Source organism: Pelobates fuscus, chromosome 9, assembly GCF_036172605.1.
Source record: "Pelobates fuscus isolate aPelFus1 chromosome 9, aPelFus1.pri, whole genome shotgun sequence".
NCBI classification, from domain to species: Eukaryota; Metazoa; Chordata; class Amphibia; order Anura; family Pelobatidae; genus Pelobates; species Pelobates fuscus.
This window is the reverse complement of record NC_086325.1, coordinates 77023896-77047568: the sequence shown is the minus strand read 5'-3', so window position 1 is coordinate 77047568 and position 23673 is coordinate 77023896.

Genomic DNA, 23673 nt, shown 5'->3' with positions numbered 1-23673 from the left:
AATTGCAGTTGCCTGCCAGCGTATGTGTCAGGCTCACAGCATATACTGTGCCCACTTGCCCAGTGCCAGCACTCATATCTGGTGTCACAATAGCTTGCATTTAAATAGAATAGAATAGCAGTCAGTTTCCTTCATAAGTGTGCGTTTCAGGGCCTGCCAGGGCACAGTGTCACACCAGTGCAACTCATATCTGGTGTAACAGTAGTGTACATTTAAAAAAAAAAATACAATTTTGACTGTAATAGATTGAATAGCAGTTAGTTGTCTGCAAGCGTGTGTCAGGCCTACAGCGTCTACTCTGCCAACTTCTGCCAGTGCACAGTGCCACTCATATCTGTTGTCACAGTAGCTTGCACGCATAGTACCACGAATCGGAAAAAAAATTACAGGCAGAGGCAGGACACCCCGCAGGGGCCGTCATGGTCGTGGTGATGTGATTCCCTTTGGCCCTAGAATAATGCCCAGTGTTTAGAGGCCACGTACCCTGAACTCGAAAAGTTCTGAGGACATAGTTGACTGGCTAACACAGGACACCCAATCTTCTACAGCTTCCGCTCGGAACCTTGACGCACCATCCTCCTCCAGCTTAGCTTCGGGCACCTCTCAAGTTACCACTCGCCCGCCTGCCGCCACCACCAACACTAGCACCACAGCCACTTCACTTGATCTGTCAGAGGAGTTATTTACACATCAGTTGGAAGAAAAGAGTGATGCGCAACCATTATTGCCAGAGGATGTAGATAACAGGGATATGTCTCAGTCAGGCAGCATTACACACATGGACGTACGGTGTGATGATGATGATGTTGTACCCGCTGCTGCTTCCTTTGCTGAGTTGTCAGATACAAGTGAAGCCGTTGATGATGACGACGCGTCCGTGGATGTCACGTGGGTGCCCGCTAGAAGAGAAGAAGAACAGGGGGAAAGTTCAGATGGGGAGACAGAGAGAAGGAGGAGACGAGTTGGAAGCAGGGGGAGGTCGTCGTAAGGAGCTAGTGGCACAGTCAGACAGCATGCATCGGCACCCGGGGTCAGCCCGACAGCACGCCAATCAACGCATGCTGTGTCCACCACCAGAATGCTGTCATTGCAGAGCTCAGCAGTGTGGCATTTTATTTGTGTGTCTGCCTCTGACAACAGCGATGCCATTTGCAACCTGTGCCAAAAGAAACTGAGTCCAACACCCACCTAGGTACAACTGCTTTGCGTAGGCACATGATCTCACATCACAAACGCCTATGGGATCAACACATGAGTACAAGCAGCACGCCTACTCTAAGCCGCCATCCTCCTCCTGGTCCAGCATCTTCAGCCACGTCAACCACTGCTGTCCTCCTTGCCCCCTATCAACTATCCGCCACTCCGTCTCTCGCCTTGAGCAGTTCCCGCTCATCTGCCCACAGTCAGGTGCCTGTCAAGGACATGTTTAAGCGTAAGAAGCCAATGTCACAAAGTCACCCCCTTGCCCAGCGTCTGACAGTTGGCTTGTCCGAACTACTAGCCTGCCAGCATTTTTCGTTGATATGCATTTTTATTTCTTCTTATATAACAAAAATATTCTGAGACGACATTGGCAGGGCTATTCACTTGTGTGATCTGTCATGAATTGTAATTTGAATGTTAATTTGAACTGTGGGGCACAAGAACTTGAATAGAAAACATCTTTAAACCAACTATGTTTTCACTAAGCTTAGTGAATAACTAACATTAACGAGTCGGATTAAACGTACTCTGCACTCGAGGTATGATCTGTTTAAATGACCCCACTCTGGGCCCTAAATGGTAAAACGTTTCACATGGGTATACGAAAGGTACACATGGCAATTAAAAACAGAAAATATGTAAAACATTTTTAGATATACTGGAAATTAGTACACCAATACGATTAAGCACGTTGATTAATAAAATAAAGAAATGTTAATCTATCAAAGCAGCTTGAGAAAATATATGTTTAAAAAGATACAAAAATATCAAAATCTGCTTATAAAAAAGAAATACTGCCTTAAAATTCAAAATGCAAGTATGAATATTAGCACACACAAGCTATCTACCTAATGTGAATACTATTATTTAGCTTTTCTGGCAACTAAAACTAACATACTACAGAGTTTACTATATTCAATGCAATATCTAAAGGAAGTACTGGCTAAAAAATTCAATGCAAAACTAGCAAAGTTGTAAAAAACAGTATTATGGTGGTTGTTATCTTTTTATCTGGTGAATAAAATGTTTCTACATTATATCACACAGCTATTTGTCGTCTTCAAAAAATTCTTCTTGTGGTTTTGTCTTTCTGTACTTTCAGGATTCATGTTTGCATGTTTTTTTTCAGAATTTGCCAGGAATCTATTTTTGAAGTTGTTCCCCTCCTCTTGACACGATCAATGACCTGAGAGTCTCCGTAAGCAGGGTTGACCTGTTAGTCCCGTTTTACATTCAAGTTGCACATGATATCCCGGCTAGGTTTCTAGGGACAAATGTTGGAGCCTCAGCATGCCCCAATATGGAGGGAGCGTGGAATTTGTTGGAGGCTTCGATGTGAGTAGCGAGTCCGGGGGGAGACCCAGTTGCCCCAGGATTCCCTCTGCCTCCTGCATGTTGCGTACGGTATGCCTGGCGTACGCATGGCGACTTCTCGCTTCAGTAGTTAGGACACGCCCCCTTAGCCCGCCAGCTTTTACCATACAATCTGGTTGAGTCTGAGGCGTTCAAAAAATTTGTAGCTATTGGGACACCGCAGTGGAAGGTACCCAGACAAAATTTCTTTTCACAAAAGGCAATCCCCAACCTGTACTCGATTGTGCAAAAGGAAGTAATGGCATGTCTTGCACACAGTGTTGGGGCAAGGGTCCATCTGACCACTGATACCTGGTCTGCAAAACAGGGTCAGGGCAGGAATATCACCTACACTGCGCATTGGGTAAACCTGCTGACGGCTGCCAAGCATGGAATGCGTGGCTCTGCAGAGGAGTTGGTGACACCGCCATGACTTGCAGACAGGCCTGCTGCCACCTCCTCTACTCCTCCTACTCCATCCTCTTCCATAACCTCCTCGGCTGAGTCCTTTTCTGCTGCTGCGTCTTGCTCCACATCAACGGCACCCCTCTGGCTCCCCAGGTACTATTCCACATCCCAGATACGGCAGTGTCATGCCGTCTTGGAGTTGACTTGCCTGACCAGCACTCCTGTCCGCCCTGAACATACAGGTGGAAAAGTGGCTGACTCCGCACCAACTGGAAATCGGCAAAGTGGTTTGTGACAACGGAATAAATTTGTTGGTGGCATTGAATTTGGGCAAGTGGACACATGTGCCGTGCATGGCACATGTGTGTAATCTGATCGTACAACGCTTTGTGCTCCTGACACCCTGTTCAGCCACACCAGCGGGTTGTGATCTGTAAGGTAAACGGTTGTCCATACAAGTAAGGTTGCAACTTTTTGAGGGCACACACAACCGCCAGGCACTCCTTTTCAATGGCAGTGTATCTACTTCCCTGGGTAAAAGTTTCCGGCTTAGATAAGCCCCGGGTTGCTCGCCTCTGGCCATTTTGTCTAGGATCTCGTCTATCCGGGGCATAGGGTAGGCGTCTGAGGTTGTCTTATTGTTTAGCCTCCGGTAGTCCACACAGAAACGGGTCGTGCCGTCCCGTTTCGGTACTAGTACTACCGGGGAGGCCCAGGGGCTGTCAGAGTGTTCTATCACCCCGAACTGCAGCATTTCCTCAATTTCTTTCCGCATATTTTCTTTAACTGCTTCGGGTATGCCACCCGTACAGCAACACAGTCTCCAGTTAGGAGGACCAACCAAGCATCTTTTTCTATCTCACGGTTCCTAAAATCGCTGCCATATACACGTCCTCTGATAGGGGACACAACAGGGATTAAACTGATAAGAATAGTACTACTTAACACACCTTATAATAACACAGAGAGAGACAACGCAGAGAGAGGAGTCAGAGGAGGAAGGTGGCTTTAACCCCTTAAGGACCAAACTTCTGGAATAAAAGGGAATCATGACATGTCACACATGTCATGTGTCCTTAAGGGGTTAAGGAGGTGGAAGACCAAACACAGCAGGTGTCCCAGGGGGCTTGTTGTCACCTTTCGGGGACCCTTGGTGTTGTACGTGGCTGGGTGGAGGAAGAGATCTTCAATTACATCAGTGAGGAAAAGGAACGGGACATGGCTTGCTTGGTATCCAACCTTGTGCAAATGGGGAGTTTGCGGTTGTGCAAATGGGGAGTTTGCGGTTGTGCAAATGGGGAGTTTGCGGTGCGTTAAACGGGGAGTTTGGTCTGTCACTGTGAAGCGGGCGTAACCCTTACACTACCTGATCAATACAACATCATACCTGATGTTTTAAAGCACGTTATTCCAAACAATTTAGGAATGTTAGGTGATTTATGCCCTTTATGGATTAAAACCAGACTCTGCATCAACTATGTAATTTTCCATGGGAGTTTTGCCATGGATCCCCCTCCGGCATGCCACAGTCCAGGTGTTAGTCCCCTTGAAACAACTTTTCCATCACTATTGTGGCCAGAAAGAGTCCCTGTGGGTTTTAAAATTTGCCTGCCTATTGAAGTCTATAGCGGTTCACCCGGTTCGCCCGTTTCGCGAACATTTGTGGAAATTCGCGTTCGCGAACTGAAAATGTTATGTTCGCGACATCTCTAGAGGTGGGGTATGAAACACATTACACAGGAAGGACAGGATCTATCTCACAACTGTCATGACTTAAAGGATCTGTTGCTAATGCCTTGGTGCCAGACAACACAGGACACGTTCAGAGGTCTTGTGGAGTCTATGCCTCGATGCATCAGAGCTTTTTGGGCTGTACAATTTGACCTAATCAATAATAGCAGTTGGTTTTAATGTTGTGGCTGATCAGTTTATTTTATTTTGTTGTGCTGTTGTCTGAATATGTAACAATACAATTGTATTTCATTTGTTTTGAATGTGTAACCATAAGTTAAATGTAGTGTTGGTTAATGATGAGTCCCAGAATGAATTTAAGAATTTAGAAAAGTGTTGGGGGGAGGGTTGATTTGTTGCTGGCCTTGTACTTTCAGAAATGTTGGGGGCAGACTTTAAAGTTACATGCTAAGCAGCAAAATAACTTTAGCTCGAAGGGACACAAAAGACGTCTAAAGTACTTCCGCTTGCTAAAAAACAAGAGACAGGCAATTGCTCAGAGCACCTACATTGCAAAGATTTCTCACCGAGCTACATTAGAAAAGTCTGTTAATGGGCAGCCACAGGTTGGGCTGGGCTATAAGGAGAGGGGTTGCGAAAGCTGCAGATAAGACATCTGCAACTTTTGCAAGCCGTTTTAGTTATACCTTCAATGAGAACATGCATAATTAAATGCATGTTTTCAGTTTCTTTGTTTTAGTTTATTTACTATTCTGTATTTAGCAGTGTCCCTTCAATGAAGTGTATTTGGTGTGTAGATCATGCCACTGTTGTCTCACTGATAAATTCTCTGCCATTTAGGAGTTAAAAAAAACTTTGATTATACAGCCCTAGTCACACCTCCCCTGACCATAACTTCCCTACACACTTCTGAAAAAATGAAATCTACATTTTCAGCTTTCATTATAGCTTGAAAATATGTTATTACGTAGTGTGCAGGGCTTGCATTAGGCCTTTAGGCGCCCTGTGCAAAACACCTTCGTAGCGCCCCCCTCTCCCCTGTCATCCATGTATAGTGTGTGTATAGAAGTGTAATGATTGTATAGGGAATTTATTAAATTAATAATGATTTAAAAACAAATATTCATTACACACACATACACACACAGAGTTACAGGCAGACAGTCACACACACACAGTTACAGGCAGACAATTACAAACACACACAGGTACAAATGGACATTCACATAAACACACAGGCAGACAGACAGTCACACACACACACACACAGGCAGACAGTCACACACACACACACACACACACACACACACACGCACACAAAGAGGCAGACAGTCACACACACAGACACACACACACAGGCAGGCAGACAGCCAGAGACACCCACACACACAAGCAGACAGCCACACACACAGGCAGAGAGCCACACACACGCACACTCACACCCCCAGGCAGACAGCCACAGAGGCAGACAGCCACACACAGGCAGACAGTCACACATAGTTACCTCTGTTCATTATGGAGGTGGAAGTAGTGCAGCTCCTCTGGTTGGTGGGAAAGTAGGGAATCCTTCCTGCTTCCTATGCAGCAATTACCCGGCACTTCTAGCTCCGACCCACCTCATTTAGCCCTGCCCTCGCCGCACGGTAAACCCCGCCCTTAGTGCAAATGTTTTTTTTTTTACACAGCTCGCACACCCCTAAGGCCGGCACCGGTAGTATGCTTTTATTTATTATTTTCTTCTGTTCTGTTCATTACATGCTAGAGACTGGAGTAGTCTCCTATGTGTGATTAATGCGTAGGAGATAAGAACTTTCAAAATATAAACACTATGCTGTAAAATAAAACCCTTTTTATAGGAAGTCTCCACCAGGAAAGGTGTGGCAAGGACTGCATAAGCAAAGTGATTTAACTCATAAACCACATACAATTGAGCAATGAGATGGCAGAGACATGATTTACTGAATGATTCTACATGATTCTTACTGAAGTTGTTATAACTCCTACGGTAGTTCCCCTTCAATTAGCCCCTAAAATGTTTTATTTTAGTAATTAGAAGGCTTAGAAGTATGGCTACAAGACATGCCTCCAACTACTCTGCATAAAAGAGCCAGGACTCACTTCCAAGGCATACCGAGCCTGCCTAGTTCCATCAGTTGTCATAGAGAATCATTGCATTTGGGGGTGAGTGCCACGCATGTGCCTATGGTCTCCAGTACTCCTCTATGAGGATAGGATGATTGTGGATGTCAGGCAAGGAGGAGTGGGTGGTCAGTCAACAGAACAGAACAACCTGGTTGCTGACGAATGGTTCTACTGTCAATGGCAAGAAGATTTACTGTCTTGAACATCTCCACAGGAGTCCTCGGATGTTGGATCTGTTTTACTTATGGATAAAACATAATTTGAATTGTTATTTCAGCTGGCTGCTGAATCCCCATAGTCTGGTAGATTCCTTCCTCCAACATTGGCTTATGCTTTTCTCCCTGTTCGCACTGATCCTGTGTGTTTGATTTGATTTATCAACCCCCCTTTGACAAACTTTGCCCTGGTTCCCTGCGCTTCTTGAGATATCCACTGTGGATTCTCCTGCTACTACTGCATACTCATTCTATCCTTTAGAAACTGTTATCCCCTGGTCCTTCAAAATTATCTACTTTTTGTGGCTTAATCAGTTTCTCGGGATCTTATCATATCTAGTCTATCACAGACAACTCTGAGATTCATTTGCTCTGGGTACCAGACAATCTTATCTCCATGCAGGGGTAGTTTGAGAAGAACAGGGGGGAAGAGTCCAATTCTCTATTTATTGTATTTTATTTGCAACTGCAAGGGGGCGGCGTAGGCATCCTTCTCTCCCCTCAATGTACCTTTCAACCAATCATAACTCCCCCTGCCCTATCCTTTTCTTCTTTTGAAGTTCACACTGTCCGCCTATTTAAACCCACTCCTTTAAGAATTGCTATCATCTGCTCTGCTCCAGTCCTCCCGCCCCACCACCTGCTCCCTAGATTCAATTCCCTCGCATCTCATCCGTACTCTGTCTTCTTCTCTTTCTCCGCCTCTCACTAAAATTCTCAAACTCTCTCTCTCCTCTGGTATATTTCCATCGCCCTTCAAACATGCAACTGTAACCCCAATTCTAAAGAAGCCCAATCTTGACCCTAACTCCCCATCCAACTATCGTCCTATCTCGCTACTGCCTTTTGCATCCAAGATCCTTGAAAGAATTGTGTATGCGAGATTGACAGACTTCCTTGAGTCCAACTCTCTGCTAGACCCGCTTCAGTCTGGTTTCCACGCTAAGCACTCTGTGGAAACAGCATTGACCAAAGTATCCAATGATCTACTCGCTGCAAAATCTCGTGGTACTACTCTATCCTAATTCTCCTTGACCTGTCTGTGGCTTTTGACACTGTTGATCATCAACAGCTTCTTCTCATCCTCCGCAATATTGGTCTAAAAGATATTGTTCTCTCCTGGTGCTCCTCCTACCTCTCCCAGCGCTCTTTCAGTGTTTCTTTCTCTCCCCAACTCCTCTCTGTTGGTGTCCTCCAAGGTTCAGTCCTTGGTCCCCTACTGTTCTCCATCTATACTGCCTCCCTTGGTAAACTCATTAGCTCCTTTGGCTTCCAATATCATTTCTATGCAGATGACACACAAATCTACCTGTCCTCTCCTGATCTCTCCCCGTCCCTCTTGACTAGTGTCTCTGACTGCCTCTCGGCTGTTTCTGACTGGATGGCTGCCCACTTCCTTAAACTAAACTTGACCAAAACTGAAATTCTGGTCTTTCCTCCCTCAAGTGTTACTCCTGTGTCTGTCTCCCTCCAAGTCAACGGTGCTACCATCAGCTCCACCATGCAGGCTCGCTGCCTAGGTGTTCTCTTTGACTCCGACCTCTCCTTCAAGCCTCATGTTCAATCTATCGCCAAATCCTGTCATTTCCATCTCAAAAACATTGCGCACATCCGCGCCTACTTAACGCCAGATGCGACTAAGGTGTTGGTCCATTCCACTGTCCTTTCTCGCCTTGACTACTGTAATCCGCTTCTCAGTGGTATTACGTGCTCCCAACTTGCGCCGTTACAGTCCATAATAAATGCGGCAGCGAGGCTCATCTTCCTGTCCGCCCGCACCTCCAATGCCTCACCCTTCTGTCAGTCCCTACATTGGCCTTTCTATAAAATATAGAGCTCAATTAAAAATTATGGTTCTTGCTTTCAAATCTCTACATAATGCTGCTCCCACATATATATCCTCCCTTATACACAAGTATGTCCCATCTAGACTCTTACGATCTGCTGAAGACTTACGTCTATCTTCTGTCCGTACTCCCACCTCTGATGCTCGCCTTTTTACTCTTTTCTCTTGTATTATTAACATAGGCTTATTTATTGTATCTTCATTTAGACCATTTGGTCTGGTTGTTTATTATCATAGACTACTGTAACTAGCCTCGGGTGCAGCCCTCACCTCCTTTGCAGAGGTAGTTTGAGTCCTGAAAGGCTAAGAGGTTGGTAAAGGCCTTTCTGTCTTCTCCATGACATTTGCATTGCAGGTCCTTTTTCCAGATAATATTAATTTTGGGACATTTCTTCAGTATGATAAAACCCCTAAACAGTCCCTTCCATATGCTCTTTCTTTCTTTTTTTTGGTGCAAACCAGAGAGGTACAGGAAGTTCAGGTTGACATCACAGGAAATACATGGAGAAAGCAGAAACAATCAAATGATGAAATTGATGAGGCAACCAACCACTGAGACACAGAGAAAAGGGAGACAAATCACATCGTAGTAGAAAAAAAAAAGTGACATGAGAGTATCAGCACATAAATCAGAGGAAAAATCATATACAAAAGATCGATTAGTCATAACATTACAAAACCAGAAGTAAAATGGAACACATAATCAAAAAATGATTTAACATTGCCAAGAGTAGAAAAAACAAACAAACTAAACACGAAAGGCAGAGTGTCATGATTCTCATCATGCCACATTTGGACTTTTGTTCTTGGGCCTGGCTGGGATTAAACCTGGGTCCCTTGCATCCCTGGCAGCGAACGTACCTTTTACATCACACGTCTAAGTCACCCGAAGCTCCTGAGACATAATTATCTGCCTTGGAGGCCGAAGAGCCTATGGAGATTGGGCTGGTCTCATTCCGACAGTCACCCAAAGAAAGGGCCTGCTAGGCCTCAAGCTCTCCAAATGGGTACTACTTATTTATATCCTATGAGGCCTGCATGCCAACCTATTACCTGTCCGTGTTTGGCCACCCTGACCATTCCTCACCCTCCTAAGGCTGAGGTCCTGCAAGAACCTGTCACGGAGAAACCAGATTTCCCCCGATTTCTATGGTTTCTTCAGCTTCGAAGAAGGCAAGTACCACCACTACTGCTTGTCCTGTCAATAATGACCCTCCTCCTGGCTGCACCTATGCTTCTGATGGGACCCTAGTGCGTAAAGAGGACTTGCAAATCTTTGAACTGACACTACATGCTATGAACTCTGCTCCTGCTGGTAGCTACAAGACTAGAAAAAATAAAAATAAACCCTCTGGACAGTAAGGATGCCTACCTCTTCTCGCCCTAGGGCGTTGAGGGTTGGGTAATGTCATAATCCTCATCATGCCACATTTGGACTTTTGTTCTCTGACCTGTCTGGGATTAAACCTGGGTCACTTGCATCCCTGGCAGTGAATTTACCTTTAACGCCACACGTATTTGTTGTTTTCTGTTTCTCCATGTTCCTGTTATGTCTCTACTCCTGGATCGCTGAACACCTGTTCCTGGTTTCCAGATTAAGTGGCAATTATCCACCTATTTAAACTCTGCCCTGCTTCAGCCTCATGGTCAGATCGTTTTTTCGTGGTTTGAATCTCTGCCTGTTTCCCGTTTTTGCCTGTTTGCCGCCTGTCCTGACTTTTGATTACTTCCTCGACTACTCTTTTGGATTATCCCTGCCGGTACCACGTTCTGGAAGCACTGTGTCTTTACAGCCCCAGTGCACTATCTCACAACCTTGGAGATTTCTACCTTGAGTCTCCTTGGTTTGTGTTAAATTGCAAAGGGTGCTTTAACTCTGCAAGTCTGACTCCTCATCAAGGTAAGATGCCGGATACGGAGCGAGGGAAGATATTTGCCTCCTGTCTTTATTAAAAGTTAGACTATTTAGTCATGAAGGCTAAAATAATCTCTAATTATTCCCATGTCCTACTCATTTAACAAAATCCCAAACTAAATCTTATTTAAATTATAAATGTATTTATTTTTTGTTTTAGTCTCTCCAAATTGTCAATTTTCTACAAACTCTAAACAAAACCTAGATAGTTTTTAACTCTTGCTACAGGAAAAATGCAAGTCTTCTGACAATATTAATACCTCATTGTCCATTTACTGATAATCTGAAAGGTTTACAGATATCTGCTGTACTTTGATTTCACCTTTCATGGTAGTGGTTCCAGCTGAGGATTCCTCAGTGGTCCTCTGTATCTCATCCCACATTGTCTGTTCCAATATTTATTTGGTTTCCTCCTAAAAAAAAGAATAGTTGAGGTGGATACTTGGCTTTGTCTTTCCTCTGTTGTTTCACTACCATATGTGGATTCTTCTGTGAACCATAATCTTTTGTCCATTCTTTGTTGATTTCGTCTGGGTGTTGCTTTAGTATGATAACCCATATGCATGTCTTCCATATGTCATTTGTGGACTTCTTCGCATGAGTAATCTAAATCCCTTTGAAATGTGGACATATTTCAAGCTTCTACTTCTTTTCTGTAAGTCTCAATTAGTCCATGAGCAAATGGAATGATGTCAGTTCTCCTGGAAGTGTTATAGAGGTCGGAGTTTCCACAATTAAGCAATTTCTTTTGTACACTTACCAATCTCATTTTATAGAATAGGGAAGTATGATATCTAGCTAACATTATTAATTTTGCTTTTTTGTTTTAAGCAGTCAATATATTGTTGTTACAGAAAAATGTAAGTCGCATAATTATCTGCAAACAATGTGGACGTTCATTGAGTACGATAGTACTCTGCTACAGTAATTGAATGTAATTTTGCAATCAACTAATTGTTCTTATGTTTTCCCCACTCTTTACTCAAATTTTTACTTGCTGGATGATTAAGAAATGAATTCATTCCTTTGCTCTTCTTCTGTCCCTGATCTTAGTCATCCAAAAGCATTATTCATCTTCACTGTATCATAGAATACATTATCTTGCTGTTGGTTTCACATGCAAAAGTTTCACATTTATTTAGCAACCACTATGCATTTTAATACATTTATAACAAAAAAATCTTAATCTCTTGTTTGTGGGAGCATAATCTAAGGTATGCATAATAATCTTTATGTAAATATGTCAATATTTTTTATTCTTTATTTTTGTTGAGTGTGAAATAAATAGGATATTAGTAATCATGACATTGCTTAGTGACAGGGGAAGTATAAAATTTTACATGTCTAAAAGAAAAAACTGCACACATTTTTGTAATAAAGACAGGCATACGTCATATGTTATTATTATTGTTATTGGTATTTATATAGCGCCAACTAATTCTGCAGCGCTTTACAATGCTATCAAAGGGCAATGACCATAGTACACATTAGACCCAATACATACAGTAAAAACCAAAGAAAAAAAGTTACCTGAGCTCTCTCCCAAATTCCTATGTACATTTAAACAATTGGAGGTTATTTAGTTACTCCAATGGCCATTGGAGGGAATGCATGCCTGCCACCTCAAGGCAAACCTCTCAGGTGGGTCCTACACTAACCTCTCACCTTGCTTCCTTGAGCTTCTAGCAAAGATATCTCTAATGAGACAGAGAGGGGTATTTTGTATATGCACCCCTACATACTTATTAGCCCTTAATAGGGAACACATGGGATGGGTGGCAGCATTGTAACATAGCTGTGTGATACAAAAGTGAATACAAATTCAAAAAAACAAGTTATGCGCTCAAACTCTCATCAAACAAGCTTACAGTCTAGATGAGGTGGGGTACCAATACACAACAGGGCAGCAAGGGTAACAGCCACCAAACAAGGTAGAAAAGTAGCAAAGCTGGAGGTGATAGTAGAGTATGGCTCTTTAGGAGAGCAAGAGACAGATTTGGATAAGTTTAGCTAAGTTACTCTGAGAGTCCATAAGTATTTCTTAACAGATGTGTTTTGAGGGACTTCTTAAACAATTGGAGACTAGGGGAGAGTCTGATGGGGCTAGGCAGGCTGTTCCAAAAGAAGAGAGCCACCCGCGAGAGGTCATGCAAGCGCGAGTTAGCAGTAAGGGTGCAAGCAGACGACAGGAGAAGGTCACTGGCAGACCAGATAGACCGAGAAGGGGCATATCTATGAATCAGGGAAGAAATGTAAGAGGGGCTAGAGTTGGTTAGACCTTTATAGGTAAGGGTTAGCATTTTGAAATGACACCTATGTGATACAGGAAGCTAGTGTAAGGATCGACAGAGGGGCGAGGTATGGGAGGAACCATGGTGAGAAAGATCAGCCTGGCGGCAGCATTTATTACCAATTGTAGTGGGGCAGTTCGGCTTTTGGGGAGACCAACTAGGAGAGAATTACAGTAATCCATTAGAGATTACCAGAGCATGAACAAACTCCTTGGCAGCATCTTGCGTAAGAAAGGGGCGGATGCGGTTGATATATTTAAGGTGGAATCGACAGGTTTTAGCAACATACTGGATATGTGGCGCAAAGGTGAAGTCAGGATCAAAGATAACACCAAGACAACGAGCTTGCAAGGATGGACTGATGCAAGCACCATCAACCCGGGAAAAGTGAAGGAGGAGAATCAGCATTATGAGGGGAAAAATAAGAAGCTTAGTTTTAGAGAGATTGAGTTTAAAAAATCGGGATGACATCAAATCAGATATTGAAGAAAGGCAAGCAGTGACATGTTGCATGACCGCAGGAGGGAGAGATCTATCTGGATGTCGTCGGCATACAGATGGTAGCAGAATCCAAAGGAGTTAATGAGTTTGCCAAGAGAGGCAGTATAATGAGAGAACAGAAGGGGACCAATAACAGAAGTTTCTAGAAGTTTTGATGAAAAAGGAAGCAGGGATATGGGACAATAGTAGGAAGGGAAAGACAGGTCTAGGGATGGCTTTTTTTTAGGATGGGTATGGCAGTAGCATGCTTAAGGGGAGCAGGGGCAACACCAGACGAAAGAGCAGTTTAGGATGTGTGTTAAGGATGTTGCAAGAATCAAATTGAAAAGAAACCAATCATATGAGTCTAATTACACAGCATGGGAAAATTCTAAAGCACTTTCCCACGCTGTGTAAAATGACACAGAGCACTCTGATTTCAAGCCAACCAGAGTGCTGTGACAGGTAAATGTAGAGACTTACCTGAGGCTTAAACCAATCAGAGCGCTCTGAGCCTAATTGCATTGCATGGGAAGGCTTTATAAGTAGGGGCATTCGGGAGGACTTAACCTCCCTTTTATCAATATGGGGGTCTTTGTGATTTATATTTAGTTTGAAATTACATTTGTATCTTGTATAGAAGTGTAAAGAGTACAGTAAGTACAGCCTTATTGTGTTACTGATCTAAATTTTTCATATTGCAACATTGTTATAGTTTTTGCTATAACTATTGGTTACACATACTCTTACCGTAGCTCTCTTTCACTTCTACAAAAGATAATGATTTTTATATTCAGTTTTAAATTACAGCGAGAAGTCACTGTTTAGGCGACATGTCCCTACTACACGGGGGACCTGGCACAGGTAGGGGCATGCGTCAGGATTTAATCTGTGCCAGGTCCCCCGTTATTAGTGCAATAGCTGCCCAGTCACTAGTAGTTTTAAATTTGTTTAGGTGACATGCACCTACTAGCGGCATGGGAGAAGATTTTACCTCCCTTTTATCAATATGGGGGTCATAGTGACCCCCCATAGGTTTTAATGCGGGGGGGGGGGGTAGGAATGGTTCTTAATTACAAAGAGGGAGCATTCGTACGAAAAACAAAAATGTCACTGGTGCATATGTCTAGCGGGTACTGTGTGGGTGCAGGATTGTTTAGTTCTAGCAAGCTAGGTTTGTCTGATGGATCTTTCAGCCTAGTTCTGTTGGCCCATTACACTAAAAAAAAAGAGCTTTGGCAAGACAATGAGGGGTAAGTGTGGCGGCAGCAGCCTTATTTAACCTGTATTTTTATTAAAACCTGTACGTATCCCTTTAAGAACCAAGGGTACGCCGTAGTATTGAACTGTATGTTTAACGTGTTCGCATGGTGGCGGTGTAAAACCCGTCGACATGCAGGTAATCGTTCCACGAACAGGGATTTCCATCCCTGTTCGTGAAACAAACAAACTGCCGAATGGAGACCACCCTCAGAGGATCGTGTGGCTCTCATTAAAGGTTGCAACATTGTTGCAAACGGTAAATTAAGAGGATTCCGGGTGGCCGTCGTTCGGCTACCGACCACGCGGCGGTCGGCCATCTTGGATCCTTTGTTAGCCCAGCGGTGTTCGGTCGTCGAGTGTCTGGAACTAAAATCGGACACTCGACGGTACGAATATCGCTGGACTTCCAAGCCGTTCGGGAGCCTCGGTCTTTCGGTATTGGGGTCTAGGGGCCCATTCGGTAGTTTAGGGATAACTTTGAAAATAACTGTAATATGTGCGGCGTTCGGTTATTTAAGCTGGGATCGGAGCGGCACTTTCAGGGAATGTGCGCCCCGACCCCAGCTATCTGCCGAATGCCTGGTCGCCCAAATCTGCCGAATAATATTCTAAATATGTATTTTAGTGTAAAAGTATGTTTCTGCTGCACGAGGGGATAAGGCACTTATCGGTATATGCTGGTGGGAGGGTCCCTCTCGTGCAGCAGTGTATTATGGGGGAAATGTCTCTCTGTTCCAGTTCCCCACATAGTCCCCTGTTCCTTAACCCCTGTATTGTCTGTAGGGAAACCCCTTGCATGGGAATTCTCATAAATACTGCAAGTGTGCGAATAAAACCTCCGTTGACCTCCAAGCTATGTGTCGTCTAGTTCTTGGAGGGAAGGGATTGTAACTACGCTACCTGTCTTGTACCTGTCTTGGTTTACTGTTCCTGTCTACCAGCGGAGATACCGTGGATCGTACCTCTACTCCGCTACAGTAAGTATATGCAATTACAGTACAGGACTGTTAATTATGAATAGAATGACCTCACATGAAATATGTCTATATAAACCTGTGCATTTCTGCACTTTAATTAACTAGTTTTTTTCATGCTGTTTGCACCGACTTAATGGCTTGTTTTGGTCCCAATTCCTTTTTATGGATTCCCTGATCTTGCCTTCTCCCTGATTTATTTTATATTTTTATTTGAACAGTTTTATTCAAGTGTTGCAAAGTGTACATTCAAAAACAGTAAATAAAAAAAAAAGGATACAAAATTTGTATAAAGATGGTATAGAAGTAGCACTATATTATTTAGCAACAGACACAGCGGTATAGGCATAGGTCACAAAAAATGAAACCGATCATAAAATTGAAGGAGAAAATAAGTAAAATTATACTATTTTTTTTCCTTTGCCAGGTTGTGTTACCAACTCCAAGGAGGTGTCTGTTTTGTTAAAGGAAAATTTCAAGCACCGTAATAACTACAGTGCGCTGTAGTGGCTCTGGTGCCAGGAATACCCTTGCATATCTCTAGTGTAAGTAGTTAAATTGTTCTAGAATTGTTTGGCTTCTTAGACCTAGTCCATCTCTTTTTTCTGGAATAACCAGAAGCTTCAAGAAGGAGTTTTCTTTAGCTCTCCTGACATAGTCCTGCAAGACCAACTAAATGGCTGAGAGAGTCAGCTGGAGCTTAGCCCAGGCAGAGGGTTTCAGCTCTCTCAGAGCAAGGAAGTGGTGCCTAGTAGACTTCGGGTAAGAAGTCTAACCATTATAAAATGGTTTGCCTATTTACACTGAGGAGAAACTAGGGCACTCCTGGTACCATAATCACTTCATTGCACTATAGTCATTATAGTACTCGGTGTGTTCCTTTCAGCTATTCTAAGGTCTGGTAATACTGTTTTCTATTCCTACTCTATTTCTGCTAACTAGAATTCCAGTGACAAGTTTATGTAAGTTGGTATATCAAGGCAAAAACAGAAATACAACATAGAAACAAGCACTTATCATGGACCAAATCCAAACGATCCTGGTCTTTAACCTTCTTAGTTTGTTCCTGTTATTTCATAGTCCGTTAGTCTATTTGTTAGCCTGGCTCTCTAGCTCCGGTAATATACCTCTTTCTGTCTCTCTGTGTTTGCCTTTGTTGGGTTGCTGTCTCTCTCCTTGCTGAGGATCCTCAAGTCAACCCTGATAGCAGGTTTGCCATATATGTCTACCCTGAAAATGCACCATGCATTCCATAGTGCAAGGGCATAGGAGGCTGTATTTGCAGGCAACCAATCGAAAATATTATTCAATTTACAAGTTAACTTAAGTTCTTTGTTTTGTTTTTGTTTTTTACATAATTGCCATTTTCCCATAGTATATACAGGTTATGAAATACAGTGGCTTCCGAATTTAATGCGTTCCCTGGGACTTTTCTTATTGCGAAAAAGTCGTAAACTGAAAATTGGTTTCCCATAGGAATGCACTGAAAAACCAATTAATCCATTCCGGAGATCAGAAAAAAGTCAAAATGAGCTGGCATGGACACCAACCCACAATGCAGAAAACACAGTAAAAGGCATGCAAACGACAAAGCTCAGCTCCCTACCTTTCCACCACTTGAGAAATGCACCCAAAAAGTTCCAAAAAGTCAGAAAGCCGCTGCAAAAAAATTCCAGAAGGCTCCAAAACTCGATGCAAAAACCGCTCCAACACCAACACCCAACGCCACGTGCTTCCCACAGACTCCAGCATGCACGGGGGCATTGTTATAAACCTCCCAGGCACAATGCATCCTGGGAAAACTTACTTCGTATTGCGAAAAAAATTGTAAACCGAAAATTATGTTAACCGAGGCACCACTGTTCCGAGGAAAGCTTCCAAATATATTTGCTTGTTAATAAAGCAAGAGTAATGTATTAGTTAAATTTTACATATATCGGATAAAATTCCTAGCAAGATCCTATTTTGTAAAAATCCTATTACTTAACATTAAAGATTCTATTAGAAACAGGAAAGCCTTATCTAGCAGTTCTGCAGGTGCCTGCTGCTAATCTCATTAATTGTGGAATTGTCTTACTGAAAAACCCTGTAACTGGCTTTCTAGTTCACTGCCGGAGGGCCAGGACACAATGTCCACACTGCAATCTTTATTATTTCCAGGAGCTAAATTCTGTCTGGAGACAAATGGACACAGTTGTAAAAGACAAATGCAGTGTGAAAAAAGAAATAATGAGAATTTCACAGTCATATATCAGCTAGAAATTTGCAGACTCTAGCTTCATATTGCAAATTCTGAAATTTATCAGGAAAATCTAAGCATCTCATATTTTTAAAGAGGCTCTTCCCAGGATTTAATTATAATATGTTTATCCCTTATCCCTATATTTAGAAAATATGAATTTCCGATGTGTGAAAACATAAAATTACACGAGTACTTCATTGTACAACTGGGCACCTCCATCTTTTTTTTTTTTTAATTCTTTATTTTTGCAATGACAGAAATTGTGGTCTATTGACACTTAATAAAGGCTTGTACAAAAGCCACATCATTTCCATACATCCTAGGCGTTGTTTTACAGAAAGGGAATGAAGTGGTGCTAAAGCGTATATTATGGCATACATTTGTAACAGGCGTGGTCACAATCCATCATAAGTTTCACAGTTTTATAAAGAAAATAATTTTTGAAAAGGAAACAAATAACTTAACTGCCTTGGTAATAGATTTCTAAAGGATGTGTGTCTCATCCAGCATTGCTTGACCTGCCTTGGGACAGGGTCCCCCCCCAAAAAAAACATGCATTGTGTGCCCTTACTTTGCCATATCTGAAGTGCATGATGATGTCATTTAAACAGAAAAATGTAATACAAGTTAATTTCCTTTATTCAATTGAGTAAATTCCAGAGAAGAGACAGCATCTCTTTAATACCATTTAAGTTGTCAAGTAAAACAAAGATAAATTTTTGGACCAAGAGGCTTGGCAACAGCCATTTACCTTCGGTTTTTCATGCAATGCAACCTGTCCATTTTAATAACTTTTTTTTTTTTTTTTAAGACCGTGTTAAAGTTAAATGAACGATACATTGATGTTAGTGTCCATTGTATAGTGTATATAATTCCAAAAGAGAGATTTTTTTTCGGCATTCCACATTAATGCATTTACATATAAACGTATTAAAATGCTCAATGTGTACCTGTACACCACTGACAGATATACAGTAGCATGGTGCTCATAGAAATGTAAGGTATACATACAAACACCAGCTACACACTGCATTAACACACCATGGAATGCACTCACACATCCACAAATGAAATATACAAATACACAAAGGAATTGCATGTAGATGCAAACAGATTAGTACCACACTCAAAAAAAAAAAAAAATACAGCACTTATGGGTTTACTTTCATGCATTCATTAGCTATAAATATATTGATTTTGTATAAATCATATATCAGGTACATTATTAAACGATTCATAAACGATTTGACTACTTACACTGGGAGGATACCATAACCACTACAGCGTATTTAGTGGTTATGGTGCTTGGAGTGTTCAGTATTTTTTGTAAAGGAAGCAGTGAAAGTTTAATAATGGATGGTATTAAGCTCTTCACTCTCTATCGAGCCTTGCTCCCATTGATGTCTGAAGTAAAAGTAAAATAAAACAAAAATATTACATCTGCTAATTGTGTCCTACTTAGAAATGAAAAGTGTGTCATGCTAGTGTGTACTAGGTGACTCTACGTGACTGTTATTATGCACGAGTATAGAGTTTGGAGCAAATGGGAAAAACAGGACTTTTGTTTTCTTTTTCAAAAGAAAAGTGTTCGGAAAGAATGGGGAAAAAAAGAGAAATCCTAATCTTCAGAGTAGCAGCGTAATGTGGACTGACATTTTGAAGGCAGCTAAACATGTTCAACTCTTTATTGCTTTTCTATAATGTAATTGCTGCAATGCTTCCCTGAATATTTTATCTTTACAAAACGCTCTTTGTTCATGCTGGCCCAACCATGCCGTCCCCACCCCAGCCTTCATTGATTCTTATAGAACCGCAGTAGAAATCCTATAGACAGGTAAAATCGTTTTACTTAGATAACCAGATAATCAAAGTCTAGCGTTTATGCTACAGTGGCAATCGATATTATGCCTCAATTTGGTGGTTGTTCACCTTGTACGTAATGTGCAGCATTCTGCTTTGTCCTTCTGAGGATTGTTCGATTTTTATTCTTCAATGTCAGAGTTGTGATTACTGAACCTGCAAACACCTGTGTCCCCAGAGGCAGGCCCTACAGCTAATTAGCTGTATACTAACTGTCCTTCAGCAGTGTTTGCTGGAGCATTTAGATTTTTCCCTCTAATTGTTGTATGTTGTCTTTCTGTGTTTGCCTTGATACACATTTTTTTGCAGTACCAGGTCTTCTGGGAACCTGTGTCAGAACACATGAAACTTGATTCCACTTAGCAGAAAGAGAACCGGTAAAATAAACCCGAAAAAGGTACATCGTTTAATGGCGCTTAAAATTAAACTAAAAAATAGATAATGTGAGCAGAAATCTAAACATGCCGGAGTAATTTTTTCACATGTAACTAACAATATTGACAATAAAAACCAAACTAGCGGAGGGGCCCTCAAAATCATGAGAGCACTCAAAAGGTAACAAAAGGTACGTTAAAGAGTTTGAGCACACTTCCTCTATTTTGCCTTTTCTTGAGAAATAGAAAAAAGTGATAAAAAACAATATAACAAAATCTTGGAATAGTGTAAAAGTGCATTCCAAGCACCATAAGCACTTCAGTACAGAGAGTTGGGGAGTGTTTCATAGCAGAAACCAGGTAAGAAGTTAAACCAGAAGTTAATAAAGTTGAATATCTCCATTAGAATAAATGACACTTCCTTACAATCTTTGTTGTGCTTTGATGATTCCAGTTCGCAAATAGTTGAAAACCAGCACATATTCCCCCATTCGGGTTACAGGATCAGCTAGTTGAGTAGCCTTAGTAGCCTTATAGCAGCTATTGCCTCAATACTGGCCCTCCAATTAATGGCCCTCCGCCATTATGCCATTATGCTTACTCGCTCCATAGCGCCTAACAGTACCTACAAATTAATAGTCAAAAGTAATTCCCTCCTTCCCAACATTCTCTCTCTGATCTTGATGCACTATATGTTCTAGTAATACAGCAGTATGTATGCCGCATAAGTCTTGTCACTGTTTTATTGTTTCACTTCTGTGTGTTTCACTCACTGTCACTCTAATAATTTTTTCACAGTTTATCACATGTTCACATATAGCATGGATTTTCCATGCGGATACTTTACTATAAACTTACTATTTAGTAGCATAGTCTTAAATCCTATAAATGTATATATCATTTCCCTGACTAGTTTTCTCCTCCAACTGTTATTTCCTTTACACCAGATCGCTATTCTTCACTTTCACACTTTTGTTATTATGGTAACCAGGTTAACCCCGTTCTACCCCGCTGTGCGTCTAACAGTCTGACATCACACACAGCTTCTCTGCACTTCCGGGTGGTAACAGACGGTTGGACTTCACTTCATTGATTGGTAAGTATTATGACATTCACAGTTAAAATGTCATTAAAAACTTGAAATATAAGAAATTTTCTTAATTTCTCATCACCTTTTTTAGATCTTATTCACATTCAATTATGTTTCATATTTGATATTTAAACACATTTGTATATACACTCAGTGATCTTGAAAAAGACCCGGCAGGGTTGAAACGTCGATCAATTCGCTGAATGTAATTTCTTTAGAAAATATATCACATCATTCAAGTTTAAGACCTGTGAGTGCATCCTGGGCTACCATACGGTGTCAAAGGCAACATAGGCCCAGCAAACCAATCCGGCAAATTTCAATGGAAAAGGGGATAGCCCTATATTTGACCCCTGTAAGTTTCAAAAACTCCTAAACCCTGTACATTGTGGGTACTGTGGTACTTGTGAGACATTGCTGAATACAAATGTGTATTTTATTGCAGTAAAATCTAACAGTATTATGACATTCATCCTTTTTTAGATTTTATTCCCATTCAATTATATAAATATTTCAAATGTAATGAAAGCCCTGTTTCTCCTGAACAAAATGATAAATAGTAGGTGGGTCACACTTAATATGAAAGAGGTGAAGTATAGTGATGTCCCGAACGCGCAATGTTCGGTCCGCCCCCTATTCGTCATCATTGAGTGAACTTTGACCCTGTACCTCACAGTCAGCAGACACATTCCAGCCAATCAGCAGCAGACCCTCCCTCCCAGACCCTCCCACCTCCATGACGAATAGGGGGTGGACCGAACATCACGCGTGTTCGCGACCGCGAACACGCTATGTTCGCTGGCGAACTGTTCAGGACATCACTAGTGAAGTATAGTTGAAGATATAGCGCAAACTCCAGGTTTTGTTTACGTTTTTATTTGATCACAACTTGTACAACTGGTTCCGTCCTTAACCCCTTAAGAACACAGCTTCAGAAGCTTGTCTTACGCTTAATGACATAAGCAAATTTTGCATTTTCTTGCTGTTTGCATTCAACTGCAATTTGCATCTCTCTCATTTATTGCACCAACACATATTATATACTGTTTTTTAAAGGACAGAAAGGGCTTTAATTTGATGTAATATATATATATATATACTTATTTATTATTAAAAAAATACAGAAAAATACAAATATAATACAGTTTTTGCAATAATAATGTGTGCATAATTAGTGTAGGTTAAGAAAGGAATTAAAAATACATTCATTCAGTTCTTCTGATTTACAGAATATATAATGTGTCTGGGATTTTAGTTTTTTTTGGTAGTTACAGGTCACAAAGTACAAGGAGTAAAATACACTTTTAAGCGATTTTAGAATTTGGTATGTTTGTCTTGTAAGCTTAATAGCCATAACATAGTTACATAGCTGAAAAGAGACTTGCGTTCATCAAGCTCAGCCTTCCTCACATATGTTTTTGCTGTTGATCCAAAAGAAGGCAAAAAACCTAGTCTGAAGCGCTTCCAATTTTGCAACAAACTAGGAAAAAATTCCTTCTTGATCCCAAAATAGCAGTCCGATGTCTCCTTGGATTAAGCAGCTATTACATCACTAATTAGAAATTATATCCCTGTATGTTATACTTTTGCAAGTATTTATCCAATTGCAGTTTAAACATCTGACAAAACCACCTCTTCAGGCAGAGAATTCCATATCCTTATTGCTCTTACTGTAAAAAAAACCTTTTCTTTGCCTTAGATGAAATCTCCTTTTTTCCATCCAAAATGTGTGACCTCGTGTCCTATGTATAGCCCTGTTTATGAATAGATTTCCAGATAAAGGTTTGTACTGGCCCTGAATATATTTGTATAATGTTATCATATCCCCTCTCAGGCGCCGTTTTTCCAAACTAAACAAATTTGCATTGTTTTAACCTTTCTTCTAGTGCCATGATATCTTTCTTTAGAACAGGTGCCTAAAATTGCACAGCATATTCAAGGTGTGGTCTTACCAGCGATTTATAAAGAGGCAAAATTATATTTTCATCACGAGAATTGATGCCTCTATTTATACATGACAAAACCGTACTGGCCTTAGCAACTGCAGATTGACATTGCATATTGCTGTTTAATTTGTTGTCTATAACAATGCTTATAGAAAGGAAAAAAAGAGAAAGAAAAGGAAAAAATGATAATAAATGCCTAAGCATACCTCTTAGATGGGGGCAACCCCCTATGATGGAATGAAACAAAAAGAAAAAGAAAGCAGAGGATGCAATGTATGGTACTGCAATAATGGAATGCTAAAGAAAATTCTTCTAATAAAACTTAACTTTTAATAAAAACTAAACACTAAAAGTCTCAAAAGACAAAAAGAGACCAACT